Raw genomic sequence first — 20513 nt, forward strand, 5'->3', positions numbered from 1 at the left:
TTGGTTATCTGCTATAAATAAGCTGTGATTTCACATGTCTACTTCTTAATCTCCTCTTGCCAACTGGTAACTTTACAGCTTTTAGTTCAAACTCTCAAGACGACTTAACCCAGTTCATTGTACTGTCAGGTCACACAGCTCCATCCATCTCTGGCCAGTGCATAGATGGGCTGTACTTGATCCAACCAGCTATGTGAGGGTTACTGTGTATACCCATTGCTGTCGAATCGATTCGGACTCAAAGCCATGCTATACGACAGAGTAGAACCACCCCATAGAGTTTCCAAGGAGCATTTAAACTGCCAACCTTTTGTTAACAGTCAACTACTGCACCACCAGGCTGCATGTTAGGGTTGGGGGCATGTAATTAACTGGGGCCACAGGGCCCTAAGAAGGCCCTGTGTTTGGGAGTAGGTGATATTTCTAGATATCCAGAAATTTGGACTATAATTCTATCAGAGAAGCCTTGTTCAAGGCAAGTAATCATTCTGGCTGAAGTTTCCCTAGGTTTGAAATGAATGGACCTGTGATGTTGGGGGGCTTATCACATGGTGTTATGGATTGAATTGTGACCCCCCAAAGTATGTGTTGTAAATGCAGATATAATCGCATTTGGAAATAGGGTTTTCTTTGTTAGGCTAATGAGGCCATATCAGTGTAGGGTGTGTCTTAAACTAGTTAGCTTTGAAATATAAAAAGAGCAGATTAGGCACAGAGTAGGAAGCATAAACAGAGGTGAATACGTGTGCCCACATGAAGATCTCAAGGAACCAAGGAACGGAATCTGGGAAAGAGACAAAGACCTTCACCCAGGGCCAACAGAGAGAGAAAGCCTTCCTCTATAATGGTACCCTGAATTCAGACTTCTAGCCTCCTAAACTGTGAGATCAATCTGTATGCTGAGCAACTAATCTGAGAAGCCAGACTCTGTGAAGAAGAACAGGGCATCAAGATTGGAGGAAGATGGATTAACGACCTGTGTTATGCAGATGACACAACTTTGCTTGCTGAAAGTGAAGAGGACTTGAAGCACTTACTGATGAAAATCAAAGACCACAGCCTTCAGTACGGACTACTCCTCAACATAAAGAAAATAAAAATCTTCACAAACTGGACCAATAAGCAATATCATGATAAACGAGGAAAAGATTGAAATTGCCAAGGATTTTGTTTTACTTGGATCCACAATCAACACCCATGTAAGCAACAGTCAGGAAATCAAAAGATGCATTGCACTGGGCATATCTGCTGCAAAAAAAAAAAAAAGACCTCTTTAAAGTGTTAAAAAGCCAGTATGTCACCTTGAAGACTAAGTGCACCTGACCCAAGCTGTGGTATTTCCAGTTGCCTCCTATACATGCAAAAGCTGGCCAGTGAATAAGGAAAACCTAAGAATTGACACCTTTGAATTGTGGTGTTGGCGAAGAATATTGAATATACCATGGACTGCCAAAAGAACGAACAAATCTGTCTTGGAAGAAGTCCAACCAGCATGCTCTTTAGAAGCAAGGATGCCAAGACTACATCTCAGAAACTTTGGAGATGTTATCAGGACCAGTACCTGGAGAAGGACATTATACTTGGTAAAGTAGAGCGTCATGGAAAAAGAGGAAGACCTTCAAGGAGATAGATTGACACAGGCTGCAACAACGGGCTCAAGCATAACAATGACTGTGAGGATGGTACAGGACCTGGCAGTGTTTTGTTCTGTTGTATACAGGGTCACTATGATTCAGAACCGACTCCTGTTCCTACTTTTCCAAGCCAAATTATCTAAATTGGAGAGCTGAACTTAAAACGATGCTTTTCTGTATCGCTCATACTCTGATTGACAGCTAGCTTAGCCTATAATACAAGCAGAGTCCCTGGGTGGTGCAAATGGTTAGCACGATCAGTTGCTAACTAAAGCATTGGAGGTTTGAGTCTACCCAGAAGTACCTTGGAAGAAAGGCCTGGTGCTCTATTTCTGAAAATCAGCTGTTGGCAACCCTTCGGAGCACAGTTCTACTCTGATACACATGGGGTCGCCATGAGTCAGAATCGACTCGACTGCACTTTTTTTTTAATTTTTAGTATTAAAAAAAAAAAACCCATTGCTGCCAGGTTGATTCCAACCCTATAGGATGGCATAGAACTGCCTTATAGGGTTTCCTAGGCAGTAATCTTTATGGAAACAGACTGCCACATCTATCTGTGGGGTAGCTGGTGGGTTTGAACTGCCAACCTTTTGGTTAGCAGCCAAGAGCTTAACCACTGTACCACCAAGGCTCCTTATATCGTACAAAGCAGACTTAAATTTTACATTTTAATTGTACCTACCATCTAAACAGCCTAACTACTGTAGAGCTTAATGTATTATTTTATAAAACAGTCCCATAAATTGTTTAAGAGGTGAACTTTATGCTAAGATGTCAAAATCAAGCGGTGTCTCTTGGGATATAGGCAAACTGCCATCTGGCTGTCTCGCAGGGGAGTCTGTCACCTGGGAATGGTGGAGAGGAAGAAAGCCTGTCCCCATCCCTGTAATTCACAACCCTAGACTGGGGTCAATTTTAGTGCCAAAAGATGACTTTAAATGTGATTATCTCCTAATCCTCTGTTTAAACCAATACCGCCGTTCACTTCAAACGATTGTCCTGCTTGTTAAATTGGTTCTTGCTTGAGATTAATGAGTCTTCAAAGGTATCCAACAATGGCCAGATTGTAACCCTCACTAACTTGCACTGAATGAAACAGAATGAGGCGTCAGAGATTCTGCCCAGGCCTTCTGAAGTCAAATCTGTAATTTGGCCTTAGTTAAATATTAAGTGAGTGTCTCTAGGGGGGTTATTATGCAAACTGTATTTGACTTGGCTTTTGAAACACAATAAGGAAAAGTTTTGGTTTTAGTGTTGGTTAAACAAAAAAACAGCTTTAAAACCAGACTCCTGTAGTGAACAGATAAATTTGAGTCTCTCTAATTATCACTGTCATTATCTGAAAAACGATTCTCTCTTTTTTTTTTTATGATGATGATGGAAAGGCGCCCACATTCTTCCCCCCACCCCACTCACCTGCCCCTAGGGCTGCAACACTATCTTTTTTTTTTTTGATCCAGCAGAATTGTCATCCTTCCAGATAGAGACCAGCTTCCGCCCCCGTCCCCCACACCCAGCACAACTTTCAATGCTTTATTTAATTTGTCATTTGGATGGGCGATTGCTTTAAAGCTGTGTGGATCATAACCAATTATGGATAACATTGGGAAGAATGGGAATTCCAGGACACTTGATTGGGCTATCCAGAACCTGTGCATAGACCAAGAAGCAGTCACTCGAACAGAACAAGGGGATACCGCATGGTTTAAAATCAGAAAAGGTGTGTGCCAGGGTTGAATCCTTTCACCATACTTAATGCAGTCTGTATGCTGAGCAAATAATCCAAGAAACTGGACTATAGAAGAATGTGGCATCAGGATTGGTAGAAGAATCTAACAACCCGCGATATGTAGGTGACGTAACCTTGCTTGCTGGAAGTGGAGAGGACTTAAAGCACTGATGAAGATCAAAGACACAGCCTTCAGTATGGATTACACCTCAACATAAAGAAAACAAAAATCCTCACAACTGGACCGATGAGCAGCATCATGATAAACGGAGAAAAGGTCGAAGTTGTCAAGGATTTCATTTTACTTGGTTCCAAAATCAATGCCCACGGAAGCAGCAGTCAAAACATCAGACTATTGCATTGGACAAATCTGCTTCAAAAGACCTCAAAGTGTGAAAAATCAAAGATGTAACTTTGATGACTAAGGTGCACCTGACCCAAGCTGTGGTATTTTTAGTCTCCTCATATGCATGCAAAAACTGGGCAGTGAAAAAGGAAGGCTAAAGAAGAATTCATGCGTGTGGGCGAAGAATATGAATATTATGGACTGCTAGAAGAACAAACAAATCTGTCTTAGAAGTATAGCCAGAATGCTTCTTAGAAACAAGGATGGCAAGACTTTGTCTCCCTTACTTTGGGTCGGGACCAGTCCCTGGGTAAGGACATCGTGCTTGGTAAAGTAGAGGATCAGTGAAAAAAAGGAAGACCATCAACGAGATGGATTGACACAGTGGCTGCAACTCTGGGCTCAAACGGCAATGATTTTGAGGATGGCACAGGACCACGGCAACATTTTGTTCTGTTATATATGGGGTCAATGGCACCTCAGCACCAGAAAACAACAGTAAAAAAAAAATTGTTTGAAACACCAGGAGCCTGGAGGCAGGATGTCTTTAGGTAGGATCTGCTAAAATGTTGCAAAGAACTTAACATTTCACACAGCTCCAATGTGAAATTTAGTCCTTCTTCCTTCCCTTTGGAAACCCTGGTGGCGCAGTGGTTAAGTGCTACGGCTGCTAACCAAAGGGTCGGCAGTTCGAATCCGCCAGGTGCTCCTCGGAAACTCTATGGGGCAGTTCTACTCTATCCTATAGGGTCGCTATGAGTTGGAATCGACTCGACGGCACTGGGTTTGGTTTTTGGTTTTGGGTCCTTCCCTTTAGTTTTATTCTGGTTTTTAATGTTTTATCAAGAAAAACAAGTAGCATTTGCCAAGTCTATAATTAGACCGGAAACCAGGGAGCATCCAGGCATGGCAGAGCTTGTGGAATTCAGGGCTTTTCTTTGAATTCAGCTAGTTAGGCTGCAACATAGTAGTCAAGCCTGCATCCTCCCTCATTTCCCAAAGGTGAGTCAGTCCCTAAGGGTTCTTTACCACTAGGACTGGATTTTGTCCCAGATTTCTCCCATTCATTTGGAAAACAAAAGGGAACAGAATCCACTAAATCAATAAGCCTTGGGAGCCCTTCTTTTAGATGAAACTTCCAAATCTTAATAATTTCTACTTTTTTTTAAACCAGTCAATCCCATTTGCAAAGCAGCTTTCTTGAATGGAAATGGTTCCCGTAGCAGCTGTTCACTGAGCCCCTGTGGCATGCCAGGTGCTTTACATACAAGAGCTCCATTTCACAGATGAGAAAACTGGAATCCAAAGGGGTTAAGTGACTTGCCCAAGAGAATGAGGAGTGTTCACACCTGCTTTTAACTCCAAACACCACTCCTTTCTTTCCACTTCACCTTGTTGCCTCAGATGGCTAAACTTTACATTTTTTTCCACCCCCCAAATCCGATTATTTGGAAATGTACCTTGCCTGCTTGGTTGGAAAGGCTCATTATAGCATCGCTGTCTCTTTGCAAGTGCCCTACACCTACAACAGCCATGTGTCACAGGTTTTCCAGACATCGCCTTCCAGTTCTCTGTGCTGTGGTCCCTGTGAGTAGCCCCCCCACTTGTCAGACCGTATATCCCAGATTTGCACGTACCCGGAAGTCCAGGGCATCACAGGATTGAGTAGGCGGAGAGGGCTTGGTACTTTTGATTGGCGGCAGGAGGCCTGAGGCGGGCTGCCTGCTCATCCTCTGAGAGTGTCATTCCTGATTCCGTGCTCCACTTCCTCATCCTATTTTGCAAAGCAGCCAAGTGAAAAAGAAGGAATGAGGAGGAGCGTGCCCATTGTCCCAGTTAGGAGTTGGGGATTTGGCCTGAAGGAGACTATCCCGCCTGAGGGGAGAGAGAGAGAGACCCTCCTAGGGAAGGCTGGGCATTTTTCTTGTTGGTATGCCGCCTACTTCATACCTTCTCACCTCTAGGTGCCTTCATCTTCCCTGCAGTTTGTTCGGCCCTCCCCGTGAGTGATGAGTAGCTCTCCTACAGTATCTGAGGATTGGGAGTGTTCCCTGTACTGCGAGGGAGAGGAAAAGCTTTTATCTGTTAAGTGCTATATTGGTTCAAAGCTGTACAGGCCACACTTTATTTTAGCCTCTGGAGTTTCCTGGAATTTTCTGGAAATGTGAGAACCACAAGACAAACTCTGTCTGCTTATATTAACCAAATGGATGTTATCACTCCTCTTCCCTGTTCTTTCATGAATTCAGGGCCCAGGCATCCCTAAAGCAGCATTTTGCAGTCTCTTCTCCCCAGTGGAGGTGGCCTGGGAAGCCCTCTTTAGCCAGAAGGCCCTGTGGGCCAAAGACCAGCCTTGACCTTCATTCCTTCCCTTCCAGGGCCTGAGGTCTTCAGATGCCAGTCAGGCCCCATTGGCCCAGCGGCTTCAATGGGTGTGCATGGTGGCCGAAGGTGCTATGCTGGAAGGGAAAATTGGGCATCAGCCAAGTGAGGGTTAATCTGGGAAACAGATTTCCTGGCCATGACTTTGTCTCCAGGGCCAGCAGCCCTCCCTGTCTGGGCTCTTGCATTCCCACTGAGATCTCGGCCATCACTGGGGTCACAGCAGCAGGGTCCGAGGCCCCGACCCCATCACTCACCCAAGAGCAAGTCCAGCTCCTGTGCTCTTATCACGTCCCCAGTGGAGTGAAGGGTCTTGAATAAATAAATTGCAAGAAGCCACAGTGTAACTGCTTATCAACAAATGACATTCTGAAATTCTTAAATGTAAGCTGCACGGAACTGTGCTGGCACAATTTGCGCGTTCCTCAGTTGAATGTAGACTGAATGCCAGCTTTCAGGCTGTTAGTAGCTCTGAGTACAGCAATGGCGGTTGTTGTTAGTTGCAACCCCCTGCATGCAGAGTAGAACTACTCCATAGGGTTTTCAGGGCTGTGACCTTTAGGAAGCAGATCGCCAGGCCTGTCTTCCCAGGTACCTCCAGGTGGGTTTGAATCACCAGCCTTTCAGCTGGTACTCGAGTACTTAACTGTTTGCGCCACCCAAGGACTCCTAAATATAGCGTTGTTCTTGTTGTTGGGTGCTATAGTCAATTCTGACTCATAGTGACACTATAGGACAGTAGAACTGCCCCATATGGTTTCTTAGGCTGTAAGCTTTAAGGGAGCAGATAGCCATGTCTTTTCTCCCATGGAGCGACTAGTGGGTTCGAACTGTCAACCTTTCGCTTAGCAGTTGAGCACTTAACCGTTGTGTCACTATGGCTTCTAAGTATAGCAACAGCTATTATTTATTGAATCCTCATGATGTGCTAGATATGGGACTGTGGACTTTATAAACATTACTGAGTGAAGTATAAGCACTATATCCCCATTTTAAAAGTGAGCAAACAAGGTGAGGGAAACTCTGGTGGTGTAGAGGTTAAGACCTACGGCTGCTAACCGAAAGGCTGGCAGTTCATATTTACCAGGAGCTCCATGGAAACTCAATGGAGCTGTTCTGCTCTGCCCTATAGGGTCACTATGAGTTGGAATTGACTGTACAACAACGGGTTTCGTTTTTATTTTAAACAAGGTGGGAAGGCTGGCCAAGCTGATATAGCCAGTAGGGAGTAGAACTTGGATTTGAACCCAGAACTATCTGAGTCCAGAATCCTGGCCATTTCTCGTGCACTCCTGCTCTGACCCTTTCCTTTAATTATGTTAAATATGTTCCTATTTTGTGTGTGTGCGCGTGCGTATTGAACGTGTTCAGTTTTTTTAATTTTATAAGTAATAAAGCACATTCATAGAAAAACTGAAAAAAAAAGTAAAAAAGCTTTCCCTAAATTCTGCCTCGTTCATTGATTTCAATATAATTCACTTTTCCCTCTATCTTTGCAATGTTTGCTCACAGTATACAATTTATATGCTGCTTTGTGATAAATGGTTTGATACGAGTTTAGACGTGACTTGTAGCTCGTAATCAAAATATAAGAAAGAGAGGGAAATGGGATTGTGAGAAACTCAGGATTCTTTTAACCTAAAAAAAATAATAATCGAATCAAAGGATGGTTTATTCACCTTAAGAATTAGGAGACTTAGATTCCAGCTCTGAGTTTACTAATAACTAGCCAAATGACATTTATCTCTGGGCCTTCATATGACTATTTGTAAAATGCAGAGTGAAACAAAGTGACCACAAGGCCCTTCCCCTCTTGAAAGTTTTATGATTTTAACGATATAGATGATGGTACACTTTTTTGTGTATTCAATCTTTTTAATCATAAGCTCTGACTTAAACGATGAATCTGGCCCTATTTAAATTTCCCCTAGATGATCCCCCATACCTTGACTGGGTTGGCTTCTACCAGTTGTCTTAGGGTCAGTAGTGATTTTCTGTGAAAGATGTCCTCAGGGAAAGAGTCATTTCACAACCTTGAAAACGCTATGGAGCATGGTTCTACTCTGCTCATGTGGGGTCTCCATCCAGGGTCTGAGTCACTGTTTTTAACCAGGCATGATTGGGCTTTGCAAATACAAGACAAGGGTTGAGATGACTCTGTGAGGCTCCTAGGCTCTTTCCCAGACACAAAGGCATAGAGAATATTAAACATACAAGTCTTACTCATAACTTCCGTGTGTGCGCACGTGCGCACATATAAATTCATTGTTTACATTGCATATGCTCAGATTTAACTAGAAAAAGATGTTTTGTTTTTGTTCCTTTTTAAATTAAATTTCTCCTGGCATTCACAGGCTTTTAAATCAGAAGGGGAAAAAAAAAATGTTCAATTTGAAAATGCTTTTCAAGCACAGAGCAGTTTGACTCTGGGGCCTGGGGAAGGACATTCAGAAGGTTCCAAAGCTCTAACTTGGAAATTAGCAAGCTGTGATGTGAGCAGAAGCGCGCTTCGTTTTAAAATAACACAGGTAAACAAACAAAGGCTGAGTAGGAGAGCCTATTTCTTTTATCAGGCCTTCCAGGCAAAGAAGAAAATGAAACCCTAGATTTAATACAGTAAAACCTGCAAAAACCAGAACTTGTGTAAGGCAGAAACCTGTCAGAGAAGGAAAACTTGTTTTCTACTAAAACCAGTGGTAACCAAGCAAACCCGTTGCCGTCTAGTCAATTCCCACTCCTGGCGACCCTATAGGACAGAATAGAACTGCCCCATAGGGTTTCCAAGGAACAGCTGGTGAATTTGAACTACTGATCTTTTGGTTAGCAGCCAAGCTCTTAACCACTGTGCCACCAGGGCTTCAAAACAAGCAACAGAAAAGTGATAAAACATTGCCTTGTCAAAGGTGGAAAACTTGCGAGACCCAGAAAAGAAGGCAGTACCATTGAGTTCTGGCTCTTGCAGGTTTCATGTACCAACACTGTAATTGATTGCATACCTGTAACAGGACCGGCAGCAGAACCTGAGCCCATCCCAGCCTGACCACGCCCCCCAGGAATCCTTCACTGCACAGCTAGAAAGGTCAGTATGTAAAATAAATAGAGGTTGAACAATTTTCAGAGTCCAAGTGGTGCAAATGGTTAAATGCTGGACTACTAGCCAAGAGGCTAGTAGTTCAAACCCACCCAGAGGCACCTTGGAAGAAAGGCTTGGCAATCTGCTTCCTAAAGATCACAACCTTGAAAACCCTATGAAGCAAAGCTCCACATTGCATACGTGGGGTTGCTGTGAATCGGAATCGGCTCAACAACAACTGGTTTTTTCTGGGTGGTGCAAACAGGGAATGTACTTGGCTGCTATCTGAAAGACTGGCGGTTCCAGTCCACCCAAAGGCACCTTGGAAAAAAGGCTTGGCATCTACTTCTGAAAATCAGCCATTGAAAACCCTGTGGAGCTCAGCTCTACTCTGACACACATGGTGTCACCATGAGTCAGAATTGACTTGATAGCAACTGGTAAAAATATGTTCTAGGCACATGGTAGGCCTTGGAGATACACAGGGAAGTGAGAGGGGCCAGTGTTTGCCTTCATAATTGGACTAAAGGTCTTTAATTTTCTGTAGCCAATAAGGACCGTAACTTGGCTGTTTAATTAGAATCCACTTAAAAGAAGAATTAAAAAGGAGGATGGCGCTACATTCTAAACAGGCTAAATATCTTTTGAGGCTTTTGTCTGTTTAACGGCTGTTATGGATTGAATTGTGTCTCCCCAAAATATCTGTCAGCTTGGCTAGACCATGATTCCCAATATCGTGTGATTGTCCACCATTTTGGAAACCCTGGTAGCATATGGTTAAGTGCTATGGCTGTCAACCAAGAGGTCGGCAGTTTGAATCCGCCGGGTGCTCCTTGGAAACTCTACGGGGCAGATCTACTCTGTCCTATAAGGTAGCTATGAGTCGGAATCGACTCGATGGCAGTGGGTTTGGTTTTTTTGGTTGGTCTACCATTTTGTCATCTGATGTGATTTTTCCTGTGTGTTGTAAAATTCTACCTCTATGATGTTAATGAGGTGGAATTAGCAGCAGTTATGTTAATAAGACAGGACTCAATCTACAAGATTAGGTTTTGTCCTAAGTCAGTCTCTTCTGAGATATAACAAAGAGAAGCAAGCAGAGAGACGTGGAGACCTCATACCACCAAGAAATAAGAACCAGGAGAACAGCGTGTCTTTTGGACCTGGGGTCCCTGTGCTGAGAAGCTTCTCTACTGGGGAAGATTGATGAGAATATTGATGACAAGAACCTTTCCCCAGAGCCGACAGAAAGAGAAAGCCTTCCCCTGGGGCTGACACCCTGAATTTGGACTTCTGGCTTCCTAGACTGTGAAAGAATAAATTCCTTTGTTAAAGCCATCCACTTGTGGTATTTCTGTTATAGCAGCACTAGATAACTAAGACAGCAGCTGAATTCAGAAATTTAAACATAAATTTGTACTGTAGAAAACTTTTGAGTGTATGTTAAAGACTGGCTTTTATACTTAAAAAAAAAAGTCTCATCTACTAAGAAAGTTTGACTATTAGCCCTAGGGAGCAATCAGAAGGGTATGTCTTTAACACTGAAAGGATTAAATCATTAAAACTCTGTCAAGCTTCTGAGAGTTTCAGAAAACCAGGTGCCTGTCATTATTCAAAACTTCTCAACTACTAAAAATGAGATTTTAGGGATGTGCCAATCTGCTGTCTAGCTCCCTTATGAATTAGTTAATTTTGAGTAAGTTTGTATAGTCATTGGAAGTATAGTTTAAGGAAATTTTTATATGAGAGCTCTAAAACCAGCTAGAGCCTTTATAGGGTGTCACCTTTAAGACTGAAGAACAAAATTCCTTGCATGGCTTGGAAACCCTGGTGACGTAGTAGTTAAGAGTTCAGCTGCTAACCAAAAGGGCGGCAGTTTGAATCCATCAGGTACTCCTTGGAAACCCTATGGGGCTTTTCTACTCTGTCCATAGGGTTGCTATGAGTCGGAATCGACTCAATGGCAGTAGCTTTGGTTTGGTGCATGGGATAGATCTGGATTCAGAAAATATACTTGTTAATTGAGGTTTTGCAATTGAAATTATCCTAGGAAACCTAGGATGAACAGATACCCAAATCCAAACCCAGGCAAAGGTAAATACTCTTTTTGGGTCACTTGGACATTTTTTTACCCCCTTTCAACCAGAAGTTCTGACATTATGTGCCTTGTAATCACATTAGGTTGATACAAGTAAGAAGACAAGCATAGTGATCTTTTCAAGGTATCTCATAAAACATCTTCTGAGTCTTTGTATTTTTGTAGATACATCAAGCTTGGGTCTCAGCTTGTAATTTTTTGTTTAGGCATCTTGTAATCCTAAGCATAATTCATGAGTTATCTCTAGTAGGACCTTCTTCCTAAACTATGTGTGGGTGCTCCATAGCCAAGTCTAAAACAAATGTAAAAGAAAATGAAACTGTGCTTGTCACTTAATACATGTGATTGTAATTGGTCTTGTGCCAATTCTTCACATCTACTGAGAAGGTGGCTGGATATAAGCACACTACAAATAGGTACAGGAACATTTCTGTACTCTACAATATGTCATACCAAGAACACCAAACCTGTTGCCATGGAGTCATTTCCGACTCATGATGATTCCATGTGTTAGAATCGAACTGTGCTCCATAGGGCTTTCTTGGCTGTAATCTATGGGAGCAGATCACCAGGCCTTTCTTCTACAGCACTGGTGGGTAGATTCAAACCCCAAACCTTTAGGTTAGGGGTACAGTGCAAACCGTTTATGTCACCCAGGGACCTCAAATATGATGTCAAAAAAAAAAAAAAACACAGGGACATGTAAATAGGAAAGAAGAATATAAGCCATGTGTCAGTCATTGTTTATAAAAATAATGTTTAAAAAACGGAAGCATACAACTCTAGGGATGGCATAATATTTACAAATATACTCTTATCTGAATCTAACATTAATTTCGCAAGGTACTATTAAAACTGAGGATGACATAAAAACCACACTCAGTCATCTATCAAAATAGCACATGCCTTCTTTTTACTTCTTCATACTGCCTCAGGTCTAGAGTAAAGTATCTCTTCCGAGGAGATGAAGCGTCTTGGTAGGGCCCAAAAGACTGGACTGGAGGTGGTGGATGAGGAAGCACTACTGATGGATGGGGCAAGAGACCCCTGATGGAACTTCAAGGAAATGGGCAACAAGACAGACTGACTCATAAGGGAAAATTTGAGAGACGACAGCAACAGCCCCCAAGGTTCTCCATCAGCTGCCCCACACTTGGATATTTGCCCTCACTTAAGATAAATGTGTGTCCATAAGCGATGTACTAAAGGATCCAATAGTTTTTCTTTAGGTCTTAGGTCTGCAGTTCGAGATTGGTTGTTACCAGGTGATGTGTTGTCACCTGCATGGTTGAATGTGCCCGTGGTTAGGCTTTCCCTAAGGGGAGGTAATGGAAAGCATAAGGAGGCCATCGAAAACAGTCCTAGAACTAGTCACTATAAAACATATTGGGTAAATCAGAGAAGGATTTGAAGACATTTAAACATTTGGTAAAAGACTGGATTTCTGTTTTGTTTTCTCTTTGAATTTTATAAAGGTTTAGCATGTTGCGAATTGCATGACTTATCTTAAACCACTTTCACCAAAGCCCTTTTTTACTCCACACTTCTGTTGCAAATGAAACACTGATGAGACGGAGGAAAAATTGCTAAGTACGATCTTGAAAATAAAAATAAAAGAGAGGAAAGAAGGTATCAATGTTGACTTCTCCTTGAGCCCTGTGCTCCTGGAAAACAGAAAGACTAAGGTATCCCCCCACCCTTTGTTTTCCAGGCTTACTGTAAGGAACCGTCTTTCCCCAAATGACTTAGGGTAAGACTCATCAGTGCCCCCTTGTTTACTTATAACAAGGCTAGACATCACCACCACCATGACCCCACTGCCTTGGAGTCGATTCCGACTCAGCGACACTATACACAGAACTTCCGAATTCCTGTTGTCTCATAAATGACTAGCTAAATTATTTTGTCCCTACCAACCAATGTGGACAAAAAATCTGCTGCCTTGACTTGACCAAATTTTAGTTAAGCTTTTCTCCTTCCCCAGGCTCCTCAACTTTGGCCTACCCCCAGCCTGAGCCAGCACACAGCCCCTCCTCAAGGCTGACTCAGGGTACCATATTCTCTGCTCTACGGTACGATCACCACCTCTACCCTCTCCAGCCCCTCTTCACCCCCTCCATCCCACCTCCTCACGCCTTCTTCTTTCTAGCTTTGCTCAGCCCTCCCTATAAAAGAAAAACTCTTTCTGCCTAGTCTTTGCGACACATAAATCTCATGGGTCCCAGTGGTCTTCCATTATAGTAGTCCCCCAACCCTCCTGTAGTAATCCTTTCCAATAAAGCCTCTCCTTACCTAAGTCCAAATTCATTTTTTATCTGACAAAGGTAATAAGGAAGCACAAAGAATTCAGCCCGAGATTACTACCTCTGCATGGCTGCACCATTTTTCTGACTTTGAATAATCATTTTGTGGCAAAATTTTGAATCAAAATAACGTTTAGCAAGGCACTTGAATTCTTCCTCTAACCAAAGCAAAATGTGAATAGCAAAGAATTATGAGAAGGAGTTATTTCATTTAGGCTAGTATTTAGCATACCAGGACTTATCAGTTGCCACCAAATTGGTTCCAACTTACAGTGACCACATGTATGTCAGACTAGATCTGTGCTCCATATGGTTTTCAGTGGCTGATTTTTTTGGAAGTAGATCACTAGGTCTTTCTTTCCAGGCACTTCTGGGTGGCCTCGCACAGCCAACCTTTCAAGTGTTAACCATTGGCACCATCCATAGACTGCCATTTAGCATACACTTGGATCTGATGAGAAAACTGGGAGAGTTCTAAAAAGTGCCTACTTAAACATAAAATGGTTTCCTAGCTTTATTTTTATAGGTCTGAATTCACATGCATTAGATATAACTTTATTCAGATATAACTACAAAAGCACCTTGAAAAACCAAATATTAAATTGAGTCTTGTATTTCTCTCACTTTACAAAGTTTATAAATTTACAAATTGAGAACATTTGAAATTTATCCACACTCTTGCTAATTGGTGTCTGTGTTCATTTGGAAACCAATGTTTCCAAGAAGTCTACATGGCCCAGCGAGCAAGCCCTCAGAGAAGATGGCTGGGTTTTAAAAGTTGAAGGCCATCTTTGGGTTGGCCTTTTCCATCTTTAAAAGAAAACTTTGCTATCATTCAAATCTGGTCAGATATCTCATCAAACGGTAGTTTTGTAAAAGTATTTTGAATGTCACCATCACGTGAATTTCTGCCTTGCAGTAGAATGTAGCAATTGCAGAGTAACGCACACAGAGAGGTGTATAGATGTGCCTGTTTGCTTGGAAGGCAGCTTCCGGCAGGCTCAGATCAAGCCTTCCTCATTACAAAGGGTCACTGGGAGGTTATAGTCCTGGCTACAGTCCTGTCTGGTAGGTGCTGAAATTGTGTGCTTAGCAGTCTCCTCCTAATGAAGTTAATCACTCACTGGCCAAATGGAAAATCAGTGATGCCTAGCCTTCTTGCCTGCACTTTGCCTGGGATTGTTCACCCTCCTTCCTTTGCTCCCTGTGGTGAATGGGCGTCAGAGGACTCTGTGGGGCTCTTGTTCCTTCCTGCTCAAAGACATATTCTTCATGATTAAACCCATCTAAGCCCAGAGGATGAGAGCCAGCTCTACTCTGCTGGGGAGAAACCCTGTAATGAACCCATACTTGGAAAGATGAGGAGGAGGCAGACAGGAAGTGGAGTGAGGAGGAAAAAAGACTGCCTTTCTGGGGAAAAACCAAACCCAAACCCGTTGCTGTCAGGTAGATTCTGACTCAGCGACTCTATAGGACGGAGTGCAACTGCCCCATAGGGTTTCCAAGGAGCAGCTGGTGGATTTCAGCTGTAGCTTGCTGTAGCTCTTAACCACTGTACTACTGGGGCTCCTAAAGACGTTATTTCAGCCAAAACAAAAAGAAAACTTGATTTGCAGAAATGGTACCTGGAGAATATTCACGTGTCTATAGCATTTTTTCCAAATTCGGTATAATCTTCGTCTTCAGAATATTTTCGTTTTAAGGAGGTGGCAAGTGACATATTTTGGTTGAGTTCTAAAAGTTGGTGTCTTTACGTTAACTCCTAATAGGCTCTTCCATGGAGTCTAAGTAGACCAGAGGCCTCTGTTGGGAAAGAACCTGAAGAATAAGATGCCAGTGCCCTGGGCTAGAACTTAGTGTTAAGGTCTCACCTTGGGCCTGACTTAGAATATGTCTGAATCTTGTGGTTGGCAGAGAGCCACCTCAGGTGTTGCCAGCAGGCAGAATTAGATCCCAGATTCAAGGGAACCGTTGCTCGATTGTATGGCTGAGAGGTGTTCCTCCCCGAGGTATGAGAGTCCTCACCTTATCTTCAGGGCATAGGTTCTTTCCCATGTACAGAAAGACAGGCAGGTTTTGAAATTCCCTAGGAGAGAAGTTAAACCTTAGATCAGGGGCCAGTATACTTTCACCATTTAATTGAAGTTATAGCTCCTAGTGGTGGTGGTGGTAGAGGGGTGGGAAGCACGGAAGGGTGCAGTTAAGTAATGATGGTATCGATTTTAACTTTCACCTCCATGTCTCTGTTTTCAGTATGGAAGAAGAGAATTGGTAACTAGAAAAAAAGGGGCAGAAGGAAGGAAAGGAGAGGAGCGTAAACATATACAGCTGATTTGAGGATGTTGAGGACATAGCATACACAGTTGTCTAGACTTTGGACCAATTTTGGCACACACAGTTGGTAGCCACCCTCTGTCTGTGATCATCACTTTGACAATTGTTTAAAATAAGTATGAAGTTGACTTTGGCTAGTGGTGATAGCATAGACCATAATGTTAAACTGAGAATGGACATATATATTGTTTAAAGAAATGGAGAGACATTGGTGGCTCAGTGGTAGAGTTCTTGCCTTCCATGCACGTGACCTGAGTTAGATTCCCAGACAATGTACCTCGTGTGCAGCCACCACCCTGATGCTGAACAGGTTTCAGCTGAGCTTCCAGATTAAGATGGACTAGGAAGAAAGACCTGGCAACCTCCTTCTGAAAATCAGTCAATGAAAACCCTATAGGTCACAGCGGTGCAAGCTGTTGTGGGGATGGCTCAGAACTGGACAGCATTTTGTTCCGTTATGCATGCTGTCACCACGAGTCAGGGGCAGACTCGACAGCAGCTATCAATAACAACAACAAAGAAATAGAAGACTCCATTTGTTTCCCCAGCTGAACAGATCCAGAGCAAACAGATGCAACTTCACTGAAAACTACATCATCTGCGTGGCCGTAAGTGAATTTTCTGTCCTGCATCCTGCGATTATGGCCCCCTTAATTTTGTTAGCCTGCATATTGAGTTTTTATTCTTAAGCATTTCCTCAGCGCTCCATTTCCCTCCACATATTCTAACTGGTAATTTTGTTAGCTCATAGACTGTTGCACAACCTGGCCATGAAAGGAGACTTCCCCCCCTTCCCTCCTATGTGTGTGCAGTTGTTCTAGCATAAGGAAGTATAGGCAGCAATATCAGTCTTTGGAAACAAAGAACATTGAGACCTGACGTTTGGGAGATGATCATCTATGGTTCTTATCACCATTTAATTCAGTGTTCAATTAGCTCCCAAGTGAGGAGGTAGGGAAAGCTGGGCATTTGTGAAGGGAACTGAATCCAGACAAATAGAAAGCTTCTAATCCTGGAGCTTTCTCAAACAAAGATCATTAGGACAAGGACTTCTTTAATATTGCTTTCACTGATATTTGCCTTGAGCAGTGAACGCTTCTTAGAAGTGGTTTTAATCCTTTGGGGTTAGAGCAGGGATCATGTGAGGCCATACCATAAATCCAGACAGCTAACCGGTCATGGGAATGGCAAGGCTTTGCTTCGGGTTTGGCTGTGAGTCAGAACCGGATGAATAAGGTTGCTGTCACTTGACTGCTTGGAGACTGTGATTACTCTAGAAAGAAATTAGATCACCACTCCAATCTTTTCTGAATTCTCTGAAGAATGTCGACAGACTTTCACTGAGGTAATGTCCAGCTCCAGCAGCTCAGCATATGGAGAGGTTCTTAACCCTCCGAAGCCATCTCTTTACAGGGGCCACCATGAGAGGACCCAGCACTGCCTACATGTGTAAGGAAAGCCTGCGGTGTCTGAAAAACTAGGTATTCGATGTTAATGACAACATCCTTCACCCTAAACCAGGCTTCTGATCTGTCGGGTCAGCCAGATGTCACCATATCAAGAAACTTACTGACAAACCAATGCTGCCATAAAAAAGATGGGCTGAGTGCCAGGCATTTACATTTTCTCTTGTTTCATGGTAATTTCAAGAGTAGATACTTTCCAAGGTTTGACATAGTTCAGGATATGCTGAACCTGAATCCCATTTTTAATGCCATGTTTATTTTTCTGGAGGCATGTATATTTTTCTGGTTCAGTGGTAGAATTCCCACATTCCATTTGGGAGACCTAGGTTCGATTCCCGGCCAGTGTACCTCATGCACAGCGACCACCCATCTGTAAGTGGAGGCTGTGTGTTGCTACGATGCTGAACAGGTTTCAGCCCAGCCTCCAGACTAAGACAGACCTCACAATCTACTAAGAAAGGCCTGGCAATGTACTTCCAAACAATCAGCCAGTGGAAACCCTGTGGATGACAATGGTCCGATTGCATTGTGCATGGGGTCTCCATGAGTCAGAGGCCAATTTGATAGCAATTAACAACAAATTTTTACCAAGTTTTAAAAAAAAAACAAAACTTCCACAGCAAATTATGAGACATACGACAAAAACCCCAATAGCTTAGTCTTCAGAGTTAGTTTTGTTTTGGTAAGTGTTAGGGTTATTGGTAGTGGTGGAGGTGGGAGGGAGGGGACAAGTAAAAACATTAGTTTTTATGACCAACGTTTTAAAACAAATACCTTCTCAACCTTCGTGGTGTAACTCAAGCTTACCTGGATGCCCACAGGATGACCAGAAGCTTTAAGGAAGGCTTCTTTGGGCAGCTAGCTACTGCTTCTGCCACCTCACAAGTTTCTATTTGCAAGGTGGGATCTCGGAACGCTGGTGACTGCATTGTAGGAACACTTGTAAAATTTTTATGAAGAGGAAAGTTGGCCTAGATGAATCAGGAGATTAGCTCAATTAAGTTAAAAAAAAAAAAAAAAATACCAGGAACCAGGGTATGTACATTGAAATGTCTTGGGAAAAGTTACCAATCATAAGTTCATAGTTTAGATTTAACCTAACCGGTATCCCCTTCTTACTACTTTTATGGGGAAAAATCAGAGTGGTTTTTCAGGGTCGTTTGAGGGTAGGTGGAGAATATCGCTTTTCTGAATGACTGCCAGAGCACACCCCATATTTGCTTTATAACGTACACCACCACACATAGGCTGCTGTTCACAGCATTGTGTTTTTAATAATCTAAATGGCACCCGAGCTGATAACATGTAAGTAAGTGAGTGAGGGTTATAAATAAAAGGGAGGATTTTGATAAAGGCAGCAGCAGGTGGTTATTGCACCATGCTGAAAAGCTCTAGCCTGTTACTGCTACAGGGAAGAATGCCAGGGAAGTAACCTATATTGAGCTCTAGAAGGATCGAATGGGTTAGGATCACAGAATTTGGGCTCTTCAAGAACGGGTATCTATTCTCATATAGTGTATATGCTCTCACTTGATCTAATTAGAGGCAGTAGTGAATTTGTCAGATGCTAGGTGGTGGGGCATGGTGAAAAGAGCCTAATATTTGGAATCAGAAAACCAAATTCAAGTCCAGCTCTTCTGTACTGACTGCATTATCTTTGGCAAAACTCCTCCAAGCATACATTTCCTCATCTGTAAAGTAGGGATGATGCGAACGTTAAATAATGCATATGAAAGTGTACTGTAAAAAAATCACTGCTCAAATGTTGGTGATTGTTTAACCTCTTTCCTAATAAACGAAAAACTCCCAAGTGGTTTGAAGTGACTTTCCTAAAAATATACCTAAATCTGACATCATTACCAATGTTTGTACCTTAAGTGTTTATCTTCAAAAATTTCAGGAGATCTGAGACTGAAAAAATGAGCATCAGAAAGAACAAGAAAATGTTGTGACTTAATTATTTTTCTTACCAGCCATTGGTGCTTTTGTTATTTTATCTCCATTTTTACAGACCTTGGAATATGCAGAGATCTGTTTTCTGATAGTCATGGATGACTTATGGTGTTAGCTTCAGGCATGGAACAAGAGTTTTATGAGTTTAAAATTACAGTTGCTCTCCCAGCAGTTCACACCCCCCTATATACACACAAACCCACATGACGCACACAGTCATGAATTTTAAAAAATAATAACTCTAGAGGTCTGAATGGGCATTCACTAATTGAAAACAACTTTTCACACAGGATAGTAAACGGTAGCCTCTAGAATCTTCCCAAACTAACCAAAACAGAGAACAGCTTTTTTTTTAAAATAATTTTTATTGTGCGTTAAGTGAAAGTTTATAAATCAAGTCAGTCTCTCACATATAAACTTAAATACACCTTACTACATACTCCCATTTACTCTCCCCCTAATGAGTCAGCCCATGCCCTCCTTCCAGTCTCTCCTTTCGTGACCGTTTTGCCAGTTTCTAACCCTCTCTACCCTCCCATCTCCCCCTCCAGACAGGAGATGCCAACACAATCTCAAGTGTCCACCTAATACAAGCAGCTCACTCCTCATCAGCATCTCTCTCCAACCCATTGTCCAGTCCGTTCCATGTCTGATGAGTTGTCTTCGGGAATGGTTCCTATCCTGGGCCAACAGAAGGTTTGGGGACCATGACCGCCGGGATTCTTCTAGTCTCAGTCAGACCATTAAGTCTGGCCTTTTTATGGGAATTTGGGATCTGCATCCCACTGTTCTCCTGCTCCCTTCGGGGTTCTCTGTTGTGCTCCCTGTCAGGGTAGTCATTGGTTGTGGCCGGGCACCATCCAGTTCTTCTGGTCTCAGGATGATGTAAGTCTCTAGTTTATGTGGCCCTTTCTGTCTCTTGGGCTCATAATTATCTTGTGTCCTTGATCCAGGTGGGTTAAGACCAATTGATGCATCTTAGATGGCCGCTTGTTAGCATTTAAGACCCCAAATGCCACACTTCAAAGTGGGATGCAGAATATTTTCTTAATAGAATTTATTTTGCCAATTGACTTAGATGTCCCCTGAAGCCATAGTCCCCAAACCCCTGCCCTTGTTCCACTGACCTTAGAAGCATTCAGTTTATCCAGGAAACTTCTTTGCTTTTGGTCCAGTTCAGTTGAGCTGACTG

At 42.7% G+C, this 20513-nt stretch overlaps 1 protein-coding gene across 2 annotated transcripts in view; it reads left to right on the plus strand.

The window, feature by feature from the left end:
• The window catches only part of SGPP2 (sphingosine-1-phosphate phosphatase 2), a 117710-nt gene that overhangs the window by 55711 nt on the left and 41486 nt on the right, over nt 1–20513 (plus strand). The window contains exon 1 of one of the 2 annotated variants that reach the window (XM_049888307.1): nt 16267–16510. The exons of the other annotated variant lie outside the window; for it this stretch is intronic. The gene's annotated coding sequence lies outside the window, so the exon portion shown is untranslated. Of the gene's footprint in view, nt 1–16266; nt 16511–20513 lie in introns of those variants that run through there. 2 annotated transcript variants of the gene reach the window in all.

This window comes from Elephas maximus, chromosome 6, assembly GCF_024166365.1.
Source record: "Elephas maximus indicus isolate mEleMax1 chromosome 6, mEleMax1 primary haplotype, whole genome shotgun sequence".
Taxonomy (NCBI): domain Eukaryota; kingdom Metazoa; phylum Chordata; class Mammalia; order Proboscidea; family Elephantidae; genus Elephas; species Elephas maximus.